At 33.6% G+C, this 18,699-nt stretch overlaps 1 long non-coding RNA gene across 1 annotated transcript; it reads right to left on the minus strand.

Annotated features, from left to right (window-relative positions):
* Positions 1–4,912: 4,912 nt before the first annotated feature.
* On the minus strand, positions 4,913–7,038 carry LOC126698447 (uncharacterized). Its single transcript, XR_007646470.1, has 2 exons — positions 6,874–7,038; positions 4,913–5,207 (listed from the first exon to the last, which is right to left on the minus strand). It is a non-coding gene; the product is annotated as an uncharacterized LOC126698447 (long non-coding RNA).
* Positions 7,039–18,699: the final 11,661 nt, after the last annotated feature.

An 18,699-nucleotide genomic window follows, 5' to 3' on the forward strand; every position in this document is an offset into this window, starting at 1 on the left:
ATGCTACGGTGTAGTAGCGGAATCCGGAAAGCTAGAAAAGAAAAAGGTTCGGCGCAACCTCGTTGGAGCAAGAAGCTTGGAGGGCTTAGGTGCATTGGGTAGATTAGGCTTGGAGGGTCTATTGCTGTCCTTGTATCCCAACTGTATTTTCTAGTGGATTGATTACCGCTTGGAGGGCGGCGGAGAGGTTTTTCGCCGAGGTCTTCGGTTTCCTCTTCGATAACATATCTGGTGTTATCGCTGTGTTTGCATCTTCCTTCCTCTCTATCTCTGCCTTTACATTATCTGCTGTGGTTTATTTTGTTGTGGCTTAGATAGTTGTTTAATCAATACCATGTTATAGCATATGTTAAGTTTCCGCACACTATTGTTTAACATATTGCGTGTGTTGATTAAATTGGTTTTTGGGGGTCTAAACGTTCAAAAGTGTTTTTGTACACGTTTTTGAACTTTCAGTTATGATTAATAAACTTGTTTTATTATTATCTAAAATAATGGTAACATGAATATTTGGACATTATTATATAGTCCATGAAATGTATAGTATGTAATTTATGTGATTTGGTCACAAAAGATATAGATCATAAGTTCTTTGTAAACTCAGAATTTTGGTTCATAGTCGATGATGAAATTTGGCATTTCATCTGCAAAAATTATAACATATCAAATTAAGATGATTTGTCTTGATCATGAAAGTAGAGACTTCTAGTTGATATGTTGATATGTTTTAAGAGTTAAGACATATTGAACTGGACCGCTGTGAGATTTATTATTCTCCTAACGATTGTCAAATGAATAATAAATCTCACGACTTCTATTTGTATGAATTCTTAATCCTGAGAGAATAATGGACCTAATTATGAGGTGTAAGTTGTTTTGATATATTAGAAGTGAGATCTAATGTAACGATCAAAACCTCAGTATGTTAAGTAACCACATTTAGTGTTGATGGAACATATATTCTCAAGATGAAATTTATAATCTCTTAACAGAGATATAAAATATTCACTGGAGATATAAAATATTCCCTTGAGATAAGTTTAATAGGTTTGGCTATTCAGAGTGTTAGGCCTAACCACTTTAACTTAAAAGATTAAATCGAGTACTCAAGGATTAAAATGTAATAATTTTCAAAATGACAGTCTACATTCATGACTTTGTATCACTACGAATATTTTATAAAAGGGTTGCATGTATAATAAAGTCTTGGGATATAATTTATTAATAAGGCCTAGAGTGCAATTATATTTATATAGTGGTGTTAAATATAATTAATGGTAACTTTGGACTTGTTAAAAGTTGACAAAAAAGCCTAAGACCCATTGGAGCCATAGTTCTCAGAACCGGACTGGACCGGGAGGTCGGACCGTGAAAACCGGGAACCGGGATGAAAACCGGTTTTTTAAGCATAAAGAACCGGATTTTTTGTTAATTCCGTGAACCGCTAAAACCGGGGTTGGACTTTACAAACCGGTGAGAACTGTGCGGTCCAACCCCTTAGCAATTTTTTTTTTTTTTACAATTTTATTTTACTTAATTAAATTATCCATCTCTTACAAGGAATAAAAAAAAAATTATAATTAAAATCCTTCAAAGATATTCAACTTTACTTGAAAAATTAATCATAAATTTTAATGTTTTCATGGTTATTATTTTATTTTATTAACTTTCTTATTTAATTATTAAATATATGTTTGAAAATCATTAAATTTCCCTCACATATATAGATATATTGTCAATTTTGCTAGTTTTATAAATTTAATATCTATATTTAGGTTTTAATTAATTATTTAATTAATTATGACGTCATCACGGTTCGACCCCAGTTCGACCTCGGTTCGACCTTAAAAACCTTGAACCTCTCCCTTTAACGGTTCAATGAACGGTCCGGGTCTGAAAACCTTGATTGGAGCTAGAGTCTTATTTGTTCCCTTTTGGTCCCACTCCAAGCCACACACTAAAGTCCAATTGGAGAGGCCTAAAAGGCTAGCCCAATTAGATAATCAGTTAGATATAAAGGAAGAAACATACAGAATTTTATATATGAAACATCATTGTGAAATAGTGTGTGTGGGTGAGTGTAAGTCACACTCTTATTCTCCTTTGGAAAACTGATTGAGAGACTACACTTCTTGGGTGTAAAGTGGAATTGGAGTGAAGATTAAAAGTGTTCTTAAGTACTTCTAATCTTTTATTTTGAATTTCACCACAGCAAGGTACACTCTCTTATTCTTAAATTCTGAAATTTACATAGTGCATGTTATCAATCCTGAATGAAATAGATTCGTATTTGTTGCTTCCGTTGTGTGTTTTGTATGAGATGCAAAACTAATTTTTCCAACAATTGGTATCAGAGCGGTCTTCAATATCATGCTTGTATAACATGTGATTGGATTTTAGAATAAAAGAAAAACGGTTTCTTGATGTTTACTCACGTTTTTGATATTTTGAACCCACATGCCATTTATTATATGAGATATATACTGGTTCTTGTTAATCAAAGTGTGGCTCATGATAATGTCGTTAAGAGATACATGGCATCGGTTCTGAAATTTTTAAAATAAAACTGAAATAAACCAAGCGTGAACTTTTGTTATGCACCGCTTGGATATTGTTGGCAGTTGGGAGTAGTTATTGAATTTCATTCAACAACTATTAATTGTTGTTGTCAATGCACATCTTGGCTTGGTATATTTTTAATGATGCCGTGTCTTGATAGTAATTGTATTATGGATATAGTTGACAATTAGGCACAGTAGTTGAATTTCATTCAATAACTGTTGCTGATGCCATTAACATATATACTAGCCTCTGAGCATGCACTTACGCGTGTGCTCAAAGACTCTTCTATTTTTTGGGTAAAAAAAAAAATGATGAATATGTGGGGTGAGTTTTGTAGATTTGAGGAGTTTTAAAACTAACAAAAGAGTGATCCTATTTTGTAGGGAGTTAGTGAGTAAAAGTAGGAATTTAAATCAACGTAAAAGTAGAAGTTTATTAGTTTATTAGAAGCAGGAAAATATTTCAATGTAGAAGTAAAAATTTATTATTTTTGTCAATTTACTATTTTAATCCCATTTTTAAGTTTTAGGTAGGGGTATTTTTGACAGTAAATAAAGCAATAACTAACTTTCTTTTGCCAATTTACTATTTTAACCCCATTTTTAAGTTGTTGGTTAATTAATTTAGGGATATTTTTGACAGAAAAAAAAAATAAAAAAAAAAATAAAAATAACTAACTTTCTAAATCCTCTTAATATATACGGATGAGTATATGCATATGGCACGATCAATTCTTATTCATTGAATTGTCATGGACCCATAGGCATATATAAATGTATATTGTGGACCCGTTTATCTTGGTTATTATATTGTATCAAGTGGCGTTTGGCATGATTCTCAAAAAAAAAAAAAAAAAAGTGGCGTTTGGCTTTTGGCTAGAGATACATGTATGATTTTATGTTTTTTCATTCTTCAATGGTAAACGTGTACTATTGTTAGTCTTGCATGATATGATTTATATATTTATAGTCAAACAGTTTATGTTAATGCTAAGATTAAAGTATTCCTTTAATGAAATTTATTCCTAATGAAATTAGGATTATGTTTTCAAGGATTCTAGCATTATTATGGTTCTTGATTTTTTTTTTTTTTTTTTTTTTTGAAGAGATTATGGTTCTTGATTTTAAAAATCTTTAATTTAAAATATCTAGTGGGAGAGAGATACAAAGGTTGGATCTCACGGCCTCCATTATCGGTTCATTGTAACAAACATTTGTGACCATATACTTATTGCATCTTTTCAAACGGGTCTACGAACTCTAAACTAATAAATTGAATTATAACTTACGGATACTTTAAATCTCATGATTTAAAAGTGATTGCAAATTAATCCAAGGACAAAGTACAGCTATAATTGTTTTTTTTTTTTTTTTTGGAGTTTTAACCTATTGCACCACTCTTGATGATTGCTCATGATTATTCTTTATCTTTTTTCTTTTTCTTTTTTTGGTAGAAATGATTATTCTTTATCACAGACTAAGACATAAATTGATTTTTTTTTTTTTTTTTTGTTTGTGGGCAAAGATCAACTGTAGATCTTTTATTCTACTATAAAATATTTTACCAATTGATCTAACTAAAACTCACTTAGTGACAAACTTGGTTGTAGTTTAAGGCTACAACTACACTCAATATATTTTTATTAGGAGTGAATTTTGTTAAATTCATTATTAAATTACATTTTTTTTCTTATATCTTCCATGCTTGCAAAATTTCTAGAAAATTAAAGATTAATAGTTATGTTATCAATCAAAGTTTTAAATTGAAGTTTTTCTAATATAAAATTATGCATAAAATATAAGTTTATGGATAGAACAGTAAATAATATCTGATTGGTACGAAATTTGACATGTGTGTTAAGAATAAAAAAAAAAATACAATCCAATGGTTACGTTTTTAAAATATGTAGCCATATTAATTTTTTTTTAGTGGGAGTTATTGCCTTAGTCTATAACCAAGTGTATAACCAAATTTGGTCCTCAATCCAATGTTATCAAAAGCTTTACAATTTGAAGAATGTTTCAACTCAAACCATATACTTGTTTATCTATGACACTATTTACAAAAAATAATTCAACAAAATTACGACATGTGGTTATTTTGACACATTTGTCTATTATACTTGGACAGTATTTCGGTCCAAGCCACATGATATTTTGTCATGCACCAAACCCAAAAGGGTCCAAAACATAAGAAATACATCCCAAGGGTACCTATAGATTTTTCCTTTCTTGGCAAATCAAACTATAGGAGATCTTTATTTTCCTTTCTTTTCCATAGGATAAGAATATATAACCATACTAAAATCTCTACATTACAAGTCAAAACTCTATAACACATTTACAAACTATAACTAAAAATCATGTGCCTCCACATAATACATGAATATATTACAAAACTCTGATTAAATTACACAAAGTCACAATCTTATCAAAAATAAGGACCTTAACATTGAGTCTAGGCCTACCACGCCAAAGGCTAACAAACCTCAAGCACTCCAATAGAATTAATTAAGGTCTCGTTGAACATAGCAAGATTGAGTCACCAACCATTTACAGCAAAAGTCTCCAAATTTAACATAGCACTCTAATCATCACCAAAGAAGTGAGCTCCATACCCAAGGTATAGCTAATAAATCTGAAAATCTATTAAAGGGTGGGATGAGTTAACGCCCAGTAAGTAGCATAATTAATGAGGGTGGGGGAAATGCAAGTTTCATCTTCAATAATAATATGACAAGAATGATTAAATAATGAAACACAAAGTTTCTCAAAGTAAATACCTTGAAATTATATACTATAATATGTAAGCACTAACAATATAATTTCCAAAGCCATAATATCTAACATAAGGTAAATTATCACAAATATACCACACTATCACATAGATCAGTCAGGGGATCCGCCCATTCACAACTAGAATGATATTGTCCTCTCTAGTATGCAGACTCTTGGTTGGCCCCATGAACAGCAGTCTCACCCATACCCTCAAGGTTTTTCTCTCCACCCCCCCCCCCCCGCCCCCCCATGGGCAGGAGAGAGAGCACGTCAAATAGGACCTCTCTTGCATGTGGTCTCTTAGCCCCATGGGCAGCAACCTCACCCACACACAATCAAGGAACCTCTTCCCCCAATGGGCAGTAGGGAAGAAGACGTCATCCAAAGTGAAATGGCACTAACCTGGATTTGATTCCGTTGTCACAAAGACTACAGAAACAAAATCGGGTGATCACCGGGAAATCACACAGGGCATGGTGTTAAAACCACATAAAGCACACAGATTACATTACTTGGAAACACATAGTTTATATCCAGGTAGTTTCAGAAAAACCTTAAATAATCTAACTTCTACAAAGTTTGTAAGGTTTTCAACTTCATTCTTGTCAAGAGATTTTCTATCAATTTCCCACATAACAAGACAAGATGAGCATCTTTAAATTTTCTAGTATACCATAAAATCCATGAATTCCTTATCAAAGATTAAATAAAAGATGCTCATATTTTTCATGTCAACAATTCATGCATTTCCCCAAATGCAATACCAAATATGATGCATTTTCATATATAATAATATATAATAGGGTCACAACACAAAACTTTTAAGAAAATACATATCCATATATAATTTTCCAAAAATCCCATTAAAAAGCTACTTATCTTGCAACCCACAAAAAGCCTAATTCTCCAAGCTCCAAAGGAGATTAGCTAGAACATCAACAATATCAAGCAAACCTAACACAATAAGCATAAAGCTTAAAATTATATTTAGCTACAATTTAGGAATTGCCAAATAAGCACTTAATTAGGCAAGCCTAGTATTTAACCTCATCAATAACATATTCTTCTTCCAAAGTTTATCAACAAATTAATTCACAAGGCATAGACTCCAATTTATAAAGTTAACCCATTCAATATCATCTCCAACATTATGACTAGCTTCCATAAGATTTACAAAACATCATCAAGAGACCCATGTAAGCAAAATCAAAATATCCTCCAAAACAAGAAATTTAGAATTTCAACTAACTCCAAATAAACCCAATAGCAATGGAAAAATTAGATTTACCAATCCTCACATGTTATAACTCAAAACCCGTAAATTTCCACCATAAATAAACCTTAGATAGTCATCATTAACACAAACCAAAAACCTACTCATCAAATAATTCCACCAATACAAAACTCATACATATAAACACATAAATATCACTTTCAATGCTCATAAATCACATGGGCGTCATTATTAAAGCTTAGATAAAAAATATAACCTCAAGCAAAATATAAAACTCACCAAAAGGATTAGAAATTTTACCTCAAATAAAAGATGAAGATGCTTAGAGGTTCCTAAGGATTTTCCGGTGACATTGCTGGAAAAAATGATGGTGGAGATGGTGGCATGGAGGTACTGGTGGGAGAGTGTGAGGGAGTGTTTGTGTGTTTGTGAGAAAAAGAAAGAAAACAAATGAGAGGAAAGGGATGGCCGGCCAAAGAGAGTAGAGATATTTGTGAGATGAGTGGTGGGGGTTAAATGGAGTAGGTGCATGTGGTCTAAATAAAATCTGACCATTACCTTTCTTTCTTCTTTTTTTTTTCTTTTTTGTGACTCAGACGTTACATATTTTGTTTAAACACTTTCCATTTATCTTATTTTGCATAATGTATTCATTGTTTGAGTTGAAATGTTTTTAAATGTGTGTAAGGTTCAATTTAAAACATTTGAAAGTGTAGGTGTACACACCTCATTTTCTACCATTGTTATTTGGCATCCCTAACCCCATTGGGTAATTGTTCCAATAAAAAACGTCAATAAAGTTTGATTCTTAAAGAAACTATGTTCATTCACCACCACAATCGAGCTCGTTCTTAAAAAGGCATGTGACATCCCCATGTTGACATGTACGAGGAGGCATATGGCTGTTCCTGCTAGCTAGATGAACCCAATTTTTAAAAAATACTCCCATTGCATTGAATGTAATGATCCTAGCCACTCCCAGCTGGCCAAAATTTGCTCTTCAAATTTAGGGGGACCTTTTGATCTAAAGGCTCCCAAAACCACCAATATTCAGCACCTTTTGAGGGAAAGGGGGGTAAAAAATCTTCACGTGTTGTGTTTTTTCTCACTAAAAGTCATTTTTTTAAGCAATCCTTCAACATTTTTCCAAATCTTTAATTTTTTAGGAAAGTTACTTTCATAGGTAAACTCTCTCTCTCAACCCCCCCCCCCCCCCCCCCCCCCCCCACCCCCCACCCCCCACATAAGACAAAACTCTCCCCAAAATATTTCTAGATTTTTGGAGTTGTGATGAACCATGTTTCTTGAGGTAGCAAATTCCGTGACCAATAACTCCTTGGAGAGTTCGATCACTTATTGTTAATGAGCAAGTTCGATCGGTTTTGGTGGTATATATGTACTTGAAAATTTTCTACATGTCACACTAAACACCTAAAAATATTTTCAAATATAAAATATAAATAAGCAGATAGATAGTTTTGTTATAATCTTGTTTATGTGTGTTTGAATTCTTATATGACCTTGTGAGTTAGAATGTTGATATATGTGAGAAATTTATACAATATTAATTTATAAATTTAATAACCTTGACCCTTCACGTGCCAATATTTACAATCCCGAAGTCGGTACCCTCAATAGCCACAACCTCCTAGTCCTCCGCTGGCTCCAACTCAGTGCTGAGTTCGGAAGGCTCCAGAGGGTAATGTTTGTGAATGTCGAGATTAACTTAATAATTATAATTTCTTTTCTTAATATTTAGATTTAATTAGTTTACTGGAATACTAGTACTACTTTATACATATTAAGAACAAAATGAATTTGAAAAAAAAAAAAAAAACATATATTTGCAAGATGCTATTTATGTTCCACACCGGAACCGGAATGCACACAGCATAATCTATGTAGTAAGGGGCCGTGCCCAGGTTCAAGTAGTTGACGACTTTGGTCGAATTGTATTCGATGATGAGCTCCAACAAGATCAGATCTAGTTTTCGGGCTAGCAGTGAGGGTTTCCAGTGGGTGGCCTTCAAGACAAATGACAATGCCCAAATTTCTCCTCTTGCAGGACAAACCCCTGCTCTCAGAGCCATTAATTCCAGCAGACGTACTGGCCAACTCTTTCCAACTTCGCCAAGAAGATGTTTCAGAATTGAAATTTAATTTGCAGCAACAAGGGAACACTGTAATAAGACCCACTAGATCTTCTTCTTAGAGGAGGGCTATAGCTTAGATGCAAAGTCTAATGTAAATGTGTCGAGACTGTATCATACTACGCATAGTTTTTGTTTTTTGTAAGGTTGCAAGGCTCTTTTAATAAATAATCGAAACTAAGGAGCGTGTCTACTAAAGTAAATTACTACTATGTGTATCTTTGTGAACATATAATAAGTTATAAAATCCTATATATGGTTCATTCGGCTAGATATAGTTCATACATGTTATTTATTTTAATTTTATTTCCTTCATATTTTCATGGTCTTCCTTTGACTAATCAATGTTAAGAAAAGTTTCTACTCGAGTAAATTTATCTACATGTACCTTTATGGGTTATAATAGGTTTGTGGACACAATGGGGAGTCACCACTTGATTTTTGCAATGGTTTAGGAATTATGTATATAGCGTCCTCTTAAGAAAGGACCATTAATCTTACTTCCAGAAATATGAGTTCAAAGTTAAGGTACGGTCTTGGGAAGGTGTTAGGCACCCAAAACCACCCAACCTTAAGGTTGACTTCCTCTCATTGTGTCTTATGTCTTAATCCTATTAAAAGTACATTTAACATTACATCTATACTCACACACACACTAGCATACATCTAACAATCAACATGGCATCAAATATCCCAAAACCTAATCAGTCACCTATCATGGCATATCACAACCCAAGCATACATCTATCTCATCTCATCCAAGGCAGCAAGCATATCACAATACGGTAGTATCAACAGGGCAATAACATCAAGTATATCCCAAACATCCAAGCATAGCATCATGGTATTAACCAAGCATATTCATCATGTTCATAAACTATATCATGCTCATCATCCCAATCAAATGCATGTTCATGTAATTATGCATGACTTACCTCACTTACCTCATAGCACCACAACACCTATGCATCAATGCATATTCTTGTTCATATACATGTTCATGTGATTTATCCAAGATTTAAGCCCTAATTATCAATATATCAATCAAAGCATGTGAAACATGTTATTCTACTAACCCTAGACCTAAACATGTGAAAACTATACTCAACAAAACCTAAACATATGATTAAAACAAACCAAAAAAAAAAAAACAAAATAGCAAGAACCCTAAATCTGGGTTTCTGAGCGCGAGGATGCGTACGCATGCCTCTAGTATGCGTATGCATATATGAGTATGCGCATGCATACCGCCCAAAAACAAAGTTTTAAAGCAGGCAGCAAACAACAAAATAAAGATAAACAAAACAAAATCTATTCATAAACATGCATTGGATCTAACAACAAATAAAAGCAACATTTAACACATCAAAATATGTTCATCAAAACATTCGATCATATCAACTTTCCAATCAAAATATGATGAGACAAAACAAAATAAAATCAAATAAAACAAAACATATTTCTAAGCATGAATAACATATAAAAGAACTAACTAAAAGAACCAAATCAAGGAAAAGCCATGAAAAGAGACTCACCTTGCTATGGAACACAAACTTGATTGATATTTAACCGGCCCCTTAGTACCTACACAACAAGATTCAATGAAATATCAAGGTAAATAGAATATTTCAATAGTTTATAGGTAATCACAACTCAAAAATAAGATTAGTTTTAAAAGGTTTTGAGAAATTCAATTGAAAACAAGTTTCTTCCTTAAAACTAACTAAAGAGAGGTTTTTTTTTTTTTTTTTTTTATGATTAAAATACGTGCTTAAGCCTGTGTGTGAGTTTAGAGAAGATGAAAAATAGTTTTTAGAGAAGATGGAGGCAAAAATCGACTCTCTCTAGCTAGGGTTTGAGTTTGGAGACATAAGGATGTATTTATATGTTTAAACTAGGGATTTTAGGGTTTTGGACGTTCCAAAGGGTCTAAGGGTCGGGCCCCATCAAAGAGGGATGCTTCGAGTCCTAAAAACTAAAGTTCTGAGGTTCTGGAATGGGCCCTACATACGTAGGTTTGTGTATGCATACACATGCACAAACCTGCGTACGCGTAAAGTTTCATGCGTACGCACAACTCTGATAGCTCGATTTCAAATAGTCATAACTCACTCAATTTAAGTCCAAATTAGGCAAAATTTATGTTCAAATTGAAGCATAGGATGTCTAATTTCCAATGCAATAAATCTCTCAAAAATTATTTATGGATCAAAACTTATGGTCAAAACAATGAGCAAAGGTCATTTTTCAGCATAATTTTCAAAGCGATTTAAGTACTTTTAAGTTGTGATTACTTTCAAACTATCAAAATAACTTCAATTACCTTTTGTAGATATGTCAAGCTCATCATTAGGACCGGGGACTAAAGTTTATTAACCGATACAAAATGAGGTGTCTATGGCTTTTGCTTTGCTAAATTATGTTAATACATTTGATTTTTGCTTTTTATTTCTTATTTATTTAGTAAATTTTGTTTATATACAGATCAACTCCTTACTCATTCAAATTCCTTTGATAACCAAACTCCACATTCTCTTTGAATTCACCTTATGAATTTACCAAATTAAGTTTGCTTTTGGTGAATGCCTCTCTTCTAGAAATGACTTCTCTTTTCGGTTTTTTTTTTTTTTTTTTTTTTTGGTGAAAGGCTCCGGAGGGTGTTGTTTGTGAATGCTGTGATTAATTTAACTATTAGAATTTCCTTCCTTAATTTTAGATTTAATTAAAGCAATACTAGCACTAGTTCACACACACTGACACACACACCCACATGCACATATACATTACATACATCCTTGGCAAGTCTGTCTTGCTCAAGTTATGTTCTTTTTTTCTTTTCTTTTCTTTTTTCTTTTTTCTTTTTTCTTTTTTCTTTTTTTCTCATATGGATAGCATTTGGTGTAGGAGTGGCAAAATTCGACACGACCAGAAAACTTGACATAATACAAAATTAGTAGATTATGGGTTGAGGCTTAATGGGTTCATGTCATATTCAGATTGACACGACTGACCCATTTAATAAATTTTTTGGGGCCGTGTCCAAGCCATGGCATTACAAAAAACAAGGGTTATAGTGGCGTTTAAAATACGCCATTATAAGTCCTAAAAATGCCACTATAGGTCCATATCCTATAGTGGTGTTTTTGAAACGCTGCTACAGACCCTTATATTTTTTTAAGGCGAAACTATAATGTAGGTCTCTCAAGTTTCAAGTGTGCGCAATTGGTCCCTCAAATTTTCAAAATGAGCGATATAAGTTCTTTTGTTAACTTCCGTTAGTAATGTTACTTACATGGCTAACAAAATAATGAACTAGGATTTTTTTTAATGACGTGGCATTTCTCTTTATTAAAAAATTCCAAATTAAATTACACATAAGAAACAATGAAGACCCGTTCCAAACTCAAATCCTAATCCTAACCCGATCAAAACTCAATTTGCAATTTGCAATCTGATGTGAGATTCACAAACCCACGACAGAGAGGAATTGAACAGATCCAAGCCCAGCCGCCACAACGCCGCCGCCCTCCGCTGGAGACATTGGCCTCCTGCTTCTCCAAGTGACAGCCACTGCCACGGTTCATAAGGTTTACTTTTGTGTTGATTTTAAGCATGTTTGGAATAAACTTCTGAATGTGTGCTTCATTGCTTTGGTCTCTACTGGATGTTTGGTTTTATTTATGAGGTTTTCTTTTGTGTCGATTAAAATAAAATTCGTAGTGGAACAATATCAGTTAAATATATGCATAGGGACTGTGATTTGTAAAAAGTAACACTAATCTTGGATTATTCTAGACTAGTTTATACATGTGATTGTAATGCTCTTTGAGATTTTAAAGTCCATATCTGTAATGGTCACAGATTCTAGTTTTAAAGACTTCAGGCAGGTCAAATTTTTTTAATTGGTCAATATGTATTTCTTCTATGGTTATCTGACAGTCATCATCTTGTATTTTGTTAAAAGTGGGGGTTGTATATGCATTGCATTTGTACACGATTCTATTATATAAGAAATGACAATTTGTTTGTTGGTTGCCATTTATGAGTTATGGATTTCTGCTGTGAACATCCCGGTTGGTTTTAATTTGATATTTATCGTAGCATTACCAAGTAGCTCTATCTCGTGAACTTCTAGTTCCTCTCTATCCTCATTCCTTTTCAACTTTATAATCTTTTACAATTTTCGTTTGCAGGTTTTGTTATCAAATATAAAAACTGGTTTATGAGATTGGAAAATAGGGATATGGCATAATTATGTTGTTTCTTTTACCAATAGAGAAAAAAAGCTGTTAGTAATCTGCTTTGGTGAGAAATTTCCACAAGGTAATATGTCTTGTGTCTCGTGTCCTGCACTTTATTTTCCATTAAAACCTATATATTACTTAGTTCTTAAATTGAATTTTAATTATTTTGCTTCATCTTCTTCAAATAGATTGTATGTAAATAGTTAGTTTTTGTAATATTTACAATCCCGAAGCCGGTCGAATCAGTACCCTCAATAGCCACAACCTCCTAGTCCTCCGCTGGCTCCAACTCAGTGCTGATTTCGGAAGGCTCCAGAGGGTAATGTTTGTGAATGTCGAGATTAACTTAATAATTATAATTTCTTTTCTTAAAATATTTAGATTTAATTAGTTTACTGGAATACTAGTACTACTTTATACATATTAAGAACAAAACGAATTTGAAAAAAAAAAATTAACATATATTTGCAAGATGCTATTTATGTTCCACACTGGAACTGGAATGCACACAGCATAATCTATGTAGTAAGGGGTCGTGCCAGGTTCAAGTAGTTGACGACTTTGGTCGAATTGTATTCGATGATGAGCTCCAACAAGATCAGATCTAGTTTTCGGGCTAGCAGTGAGGGTTTCCAGTGGGTGGCCTTCAAGACAAATGACATTGCCCAAATTTCTCCTCTTGCAGGACAAACCTCTGCTCTCAGGGCCATTAATTCCAGCAGACGTACTGGCCAACTCTTTCCAACTTTGCCAAGAAGATGTTTCAGAATTGAAATTTAATTTGCAGCAACAAGGGAACACTGTAATAAGACCCTCTAGATCTTCTTCTTAGAGGAGGGCTATAGCTTAGATGCAAAGTCTAATGTAAATGTGTCGAGACTGTATCATACTACGCATAGTTTTTGTTTTTTGTAAGGTTGCAAGGCTCTTTTAATAAATAATCGAAACTAATGAGCGTGTCTACTAAAATAAATTACTACTATGTGTATCTTTGTGAACACATAATGAGTTATAAAATCCTATTTATGGTTCATTCGGCTAAATATAGTTTATACATGTTATTTATTTTAATTTTATTTCCTTCATATTTTCATGGTCTTCCTTTGACTAATCAATGTTAAGAAAAGTTTCTACTCGAGTAAATTTATCTACATGTACCTTTATGGGTTATAATAGGTTTATGGACACAATGGGGAGTCACCACCTGATTTTTGCAATGGTTTAGGAATTATGTATATAGCGTCCTCTTGAGGAAGAGGACGTTATACATGTTATTTATTTTAATTTTATTTCCTTCATATTTTCATGGTCTTCCTTTGACTTATCAATGTTAAGAAAAGTTTCTACTTGAGTAAATTTATCTACATGTACCTTTATGGGTTATAATAGGTTTGTGGACACAATGTGGAGTCACCATCTGATTTTTGCAATGGTTTAGGAATTATGTATATAGCGTCCTCTTGAGGAAGGACCATTAATCTTACTACCAGAAATATGGGTTCGAAGTTAAGGTACGGTCTTAGGAAGGTGTTAGGCACCCAAATCCACCCAACCTTAAGGTTGACTTCCTCTCATTGTGTCTTATGTCTTAACCCTATTAAAGGCACATTTAACATTGCATCTATACTCACACACACGCTAGCATACATCTAACAATCAACATGGCATCAAATATCCCAAAACCTAATTAGTCACCTATCATGGCATATCACAACCCAAGCATACATCTATCTCATCTCATCCAAGGCAGCAAACATATCACAATACGGTAGTATCAACAAGGCATTAACATCAAGTATATCCCAAACATCCATGCATAGCATCATGGTATTAATCAAGCATATTCATCATGTTCATAAACTATATCATGCTCATCATCCCAATCAAATGTATGTTCATGTAATTATGCATGACTTACCTCACTTACCTCATAGTACCACAGCACCTATGCATCAATGCATATTCATGTTCATATACATGTTCATGTGATTTATCCAAGATATAAGCCCTAATTATCAATATATCAATCAAAGCATGTGAAACATGTCATTCTACTAACCCTAGACCTAAACATGTGAAAACTATACTCAACAAAACCTAAACATATGATTAAAACAAACCAAAAAAAAAAAAAAAAAACAAAATAATAAGAACTCTAAATCTGGGTTTTTGGGCGCGAGGATGCGTACGCATGCCTCTAGTATGCATACGCATATATGAGTATGTGCATGCATACCGCCCAAAAACAAATTTTTAAAGCAAGCAGCAAACAACAATCAAACAAAACTTCGCATGCTTCTTATATATAACCAAACAAATTAAACTAACAACAAAAATATGAAAGATCAAGAAAAATAAAGATAAACAAAACAAAATCTATTCCTAAACATGCATTGGATCTAACAACAAATAAAAGCAACATTTAACACATCAAAATATGTTCATCAAAACATTCGATCATAGCAACTTTTCAATCAAAATATGATAAGACAAAACAAAATAAAATCAAATAAAAGAACCAAATCAAGGAAAAGCCATGAAAAGAGACTCACCTTGCTATGGAACACAAACTTGATTGATATTTAACCGGCCCCTTAGTACCTACACAACAAGATTCAATGAAATATCAAGGTAAATAGAATATTTCAATAGTTTATAGGTAATCACAACTCAAAAATAAGATTAGTTTTAAAAGGTTTTGAGAAATTCAATTGAAAACAAGTTTCTTCCTTAAAACTAACTAAAGAGAGGTTTTTTTTTTTTTTTTTTTTTATGATTAAAAAACGTGCTTAAGCCTGTGTGTGAGTTTGGAGAAGATGAAAAATAGTTTTTAGAGAAGATGGAGGCAAAAATTGACTCTCTCTAGCTAGGGTTTGAGTTTGGAGACATAAGGATGTATTTATATGTTTAAACTAGGGATTTTAGGCTTATTTTTAGGGTTTTGGACGTTCCAAAGGGTCTAAGGGTCGGGCCCCATCAAAGAGGGATGCTTCAAACCCTAAAAATGAAAGTTCTAAGGTTCTGGAATGGGCCTTACGTACGTTGGTTTGTGTATGCGTACACATGCAAATACCTGTGTATGCATAAAGTTTCATGCGTACGCACAACTTTGATGGCCCGACTTCAAATAGTCATAACTCACTCAATTTAAGTCCAAATTAGGCAAAATTTATGTTCAAATTGAAGCACAGGATGTCTAATTTCCAATGCAATAAATCCCTCAAAAAATATATGTGGATCAAAAGTTATGGTCAAAACAATGAGCAAATGTTATTTTTCAGCATAATTTTTAGAGCGATTTGAGTACTTTTGAGTTGTGATTACTTTCAAACTATCAAAATAACTTCAATTACCTTTTGTAGATATGTCAAGCTCATCATTAGGACCAGGGACTAAAGTTTATTAACCGATACAAAATGAGGTGTCTATGGCTTTTGCTTTGCTAAATTATGTTAATACATTGGATTTTTGCTTTCTATTTCTTATTTATTTAGTAAAATTTTGTTTATACACAGATCAACTCCTTACTCATTCAAATTCCTTTGATAACCAAACTCCACATTCTCTTTGAATTCACCTTATGAATTTACCAAATTAAGTTTGCTTTTGGTGAATGCCTCTCTTCTAGAAATGACTTCTCTTTTCGGTTTTTTTTTTTTTTTTTTTTTTTTTTTTTGGTGAAAGGCTCCGGAGGGTGTTGTTTGTGAATGATGTGATTAATTTAACTATTAGAATTTCCTTCCTTAATTTTAGATTTAATTAAAGCAATACTAGCACTAGTTCACACACACTGACACACACACCCACATGCACATATACATTACATACATCCTTGGCAAGTCTGTCTTGCTCAAGTTATGTTTTTTTTTTTCTTTTTCTTTTTTCTTTTTTTCTCATGTGGATAGCATTTGGTGTAAGAGTGGCAAAATTCGACACGACCTGCAAACTTGACATGACACAAAATTAGCAAATTATGGGTTGAGACTTAATGGGTTCGTGTCATATTCAGATTGGCATGACTAACCCATTTAATAAATTTTTTGTGGCCGTGTCCAAGCCATGGCACTACAAAAAACAAGGGCTATAGTGGCGTTTAAAATACGCCATTATAAGTCCTAAAAATGCCACTATAGGTCCATACCCTATAGTGGTGTTTTTAAAACGCTGCTATAGACCCTTATATTTTTTTAAGGCGAAACTATAATGTTGGTCCCTAGATTTCGAGCTTATCAGATGCTTCTCTAGCTCAGGTAGTTTCTGATATACCATAGACATAGTAAGAGTAGAGCATTATAATCTGAAGTAAACTAATAATGGACCATTTTTAAGCATCTTAAATTAACTCCAGCTTTAATTTGTTCTCATAGGCATACTTGTACCATCAATATTGTGGCATTTGGCATTAGCAATTCATGGAATGAAGCCATCATGATTGCTAAAAGTTCGTCACCAACACAAACAGTACAGAAACAAATAAAAATCTTTCTAAAAGTCATTGTAGGGACTCGGGCCCGAGTGGACCAGAATGGCCCATATGCAAGGACTTGAGCCCAAGTGACCCAGAACGGTCCATGTTACCGAGGCCCAGCACTATTGGTCCAGGACCAGTCCACTGGTAGGTGTGCTAAGGTCTAGTTGCAGCATTCAAGGAATTGTACTGCGTTCGGGACCATGTCGAGCCCAATGTAAACTGATAACCAAGGAAATCCAACGAGAGGATAGGGTCGATTTAGGTCGGTAACCGATCATAATTAATGCCATTTAGAAATCCACTGTCGAGCACTATTTGGCATCTGGAACAAGTTTCGAGAGAATCTACAAAGGACATGATTTTTCTGGGGATTAGAGATGAAAGTGGCGTTGTATGGAAACTAGTGAAAGGTAATGATTTTAGTCCCACTAAGGAAAGGCTATATAAAGGACTGAGGGCACACAAATAAGGGGGTGGGAACTGCTGGAAGAGCAAGAGTAAAGGAAAAAGAAAGAGAGAGTAAGAGTGTGAAAATAGAGAGAAGAGGGAGAGTACAAACGGGAGGGAAGGTCAAGACCAGGGGAGTAGAGGTAGATAGAGGTGGTGACTAGGAAAGAGGGAGTTGGGCCTAAATCTTGAGGGATGCCTAATTGTTGGGCTGTGAAGGCTACGTTTGAGGCTCAACCTGTAGGACAGTGAGGAAGCCAGCCAACAAATAAATTGGAAGCCTAAATCCATCATTTCTCACAGTAACGTTTCCAAGTTTAGGTCACCACAGTCATGTATACAGAGTTATAGTCACTCTAAAAGTCATGTATACATATTGTAACATCAACTTTTAAAAGGTTTTGATGAAGCTACTACATTTCTAATGGACACCAGTCCACATTTCATGTTAGTTACATACCCACTGATAAAATTAGATAAGCATTGGAGTAGTAAATATCTAGCCGAAGGTTACAAGACAAGTTTTCAAGACAAGGAAATCATGGTGAACAAGAGACTAGCCAACTGCATAAAGGTTTCCAATAAACATCATATTAAATTCCACCGTTCAACATGTTTAAATTCCCTTGAATTGTTTCAAAAAATATCTAAGCATTCAATCCACTTTAAATACACAATTATCTTCACTAGTGCCTTCACTTCTGCACATTTATCCACAAGAAATTTCATTCACTTTTGCACTTGTGCATTCTTATAGAACTTTGTAATTCTTCTGGATGTCTCATTTGCAGCAGTAATATCTCAACAAGTGACA

Source organism: Quercus robur, chromosome 9 (genome assembly GCF_932294415.1).
Source record: "Quercus robur chromosome 9, dhQueRobu3.1, whole genome shotgun sequence".
NCBI classification, from domain to species: Eukaryota; Viridiplantae; Streptophyta; class Magnoliopsida; order Fagales; family Fagaceae; genus Quercus; species Quercus robur.